Source organism: Nomascus leucogenys, chromosome 4 (genome assembly GCF_006542625.1).
Source record: "Nomascus leucogenys isolate Asia chromosome 4, Asia_NLE_v1, whole genome shotgun sequence".
NCBI classification, from domain to species: domain Eukaryota; kingdom Metazoa; phylum Chordata; class Mammalia; order Primates; family Hylobatidae; genus Nomascus; species Nomascus leucogenys.
The window spans coordinates 84,132,519-84,135,052 of NC_044384.1; positions in this window are offsets into that span (position 1 = coordinate 84,132,519).

The window sequence follows — 2,534 nt, forward strand, 5'->3', positions numbered from 1 at the left end:
CATGCAGAGACTTAACCATCCATACAGTCTCTGTGCTGCAGGTGGGATTGTTCTAGCCCACCTTTCATGAAGGAAGCAGCCTCTCAAGGGTTCCAGGCTTACAGGGAGGAGGGGGCTGTCATTTCATCTCCTCCATTCCCATGGGCTCCAGGCCTTATTTCCCATCCCCATGGGGATCTTAAAACCAAGACCTCCGTTCAATTCCACAAAAACCCTTTGCTCCTAATTGCTCAGGCTTTCTCTTCCATTTCCATGTTTGTTCCATGGAGTACTTTTACGTTCTTGCAAGCCCAGCTATGCATTTCAAAGAATGTCTGTGGCACTTAATCTAGCATGTTTACAGCCTTCGTTTTCGTTGTTGTTGTTGCTATTTTTTTCATAATATTAAGTCCTTGATATTGTAGGAAGCAGAAGTCCTTGTGGTTTCTCTTTGCTTTTAGCTTCTGTCACAAAAAAAAAGTCATTTGCTGTTGCAGAACAAATTGAACTGTGGTTTCCGTGCTAGCATGTTCCAAACAATTAAAGTACTTCTTGCCTCTTTCCACCCCCGGAACTTTGGGGGAATTAATTTGGGAGTTGGGAGTAGGTTGAAATTTGTAGTGGGAGGGTCATATTAATGTAGGATAAAATCACTGTGATGTGGGGCAGGACACATCCTACTGTGCCCTCCTAACGTCCACATAGTCTGCTTTTGATTGGTACTTTATTTATTATATCTATTTATAAATATTTAGTTTTGTTTGCTTCTAGGTCTTTGCAGTTCATTTTCCCCTGCTTTGACACATGTGCAATCTATATTTGTGTGTGGAGTGAGATGTGAATCCAACTTTCCTCCCCCATATGGCCAGTGAATAGTCCTGGTCTACTTCTGAAGACACTCCTGCTCTTGCCCACTGAGTATGACACATCCATTATTTCTGGGCAGGCGGTTCTGTTCCACTGACCGGCTGTTCATCCATGCATGGAGTCAGTAGGAGTGTGTTTGGCTGCAAGTAGGAGAAAAAGAACCCCCAACCCGCTACGCCTTAGACAGGTGGTGGGTCACTTTTTCATATGTAACTGTGAATCCAGAATGGACAGTTTCTGGCATTGGTTCAGTTACCTAATGGTGCCACCAGGGACCACACCCTCCCCTTCTCCCTTTCCATCCATGCCATAACCATGTCTGTCACCTCCTGGGTACAGATGGCCACTGTAGCACCAGGCCTCTCCTCTGCTCTCGGGACAACAGAGCGAAGCGTGCCAGCAGCATCTGCCCTTTCATCGGGAGGGCGAGGTTTCCTAGAGCCCCAGCCGACTTCTGTTCATGCCTTGCTGGCCAGCGCCAAGGTGCATTCTGCTTCCTCCAATTTAATGGAAAGCTGGAAAAGTGGGTAACTGGACTGTCCTGAGTGACTTAGAGCAATCGTGATTATCTTGGGCTGGGTGTGAAGGCAGGAGCTCCAGTCTGAACCGCTGTGGCGTTGCAGTGCCCTGAGAGAATATTGTGCCTCAGGGGTACTTGTGCAGGAAAAACCAAACCAAAGCTAGAATTCCTGGATGTGGCTGTTTTCACACACGGCTTGCATTCCACCTGTGGGGGGTGTGACACACCCAACCTCCCCCAGCAGGACTGGATGATCCATTTAAACCACACCCCACTTGACCCCACAGGAGAAGGTGGAGAGCACGATGTGCCTCAGGGAGCCCAACTGAGTGGGGTGGGCGGCAGGGGGTGGTATACAGAGTGACACTTGTGATATTACCATACCATAAGAAATCTATATTTGTTCTCTGCTCCTGGTTCTTGGCACACAGCCTCTAAAACACTTGGAATCTCTGGCGTGGTAAGAGTGACTTTAGTATGCTCATCAGATGACTGGTGGCTGGGGGCCCCTCGGTAGACTTAGGATGGGACTGGTCACCAGAAAGACCAAGGCAGGACTAGCCAGCCGCACCTCCCAACCTCCAGGGAGGAGAGAGGGGGCTGAAGGTTGAGTTGATCACCAATGGCCAATGATGCAATCAATTCTGCCTACACAGTGAAGCTTCCATAAAACCCAAAAGGACTGGGTTTGGAGAGCTTCCGGGTTGCTGAACACGTGGTGGTGTCCTGAGAATGGCGCCCAGGGAGGGTGTGGAAGCTCCGCGGCCCCCCTCACAGCCCTGCCCCATGTGCCCCCCTCCGTCTCGCAGTTCATCTGTGTCCTTTCTAATCTTCACAATAAACTATAACTGTAAGTAAGTGTCTCCCCAAATTCTGTGAGCAGTCCTAGCCAATGAATTGAACCTGAGGAAGAGGTTGTGGGGACCTCTTAGAGCTGATTGGTCAGAAGCACAGGTCACCACCCGGGGCTTGTGACTGGCATCAGAAGTGGGGGCAGTATTGTGGGACTGAACCCTCACCCTGTGAAAATCCGATGCTGACTGCAGGTAGGTGGTGTCAGAACTGGGTTAAATTATAGGACACCCTGCTGGTGCCCCCTGAGAGCCTCCACCCCCTGCACATCTGGGCACAGGCATATTCTGCGTTGAGTAGTGCGGGATGTTCAGGA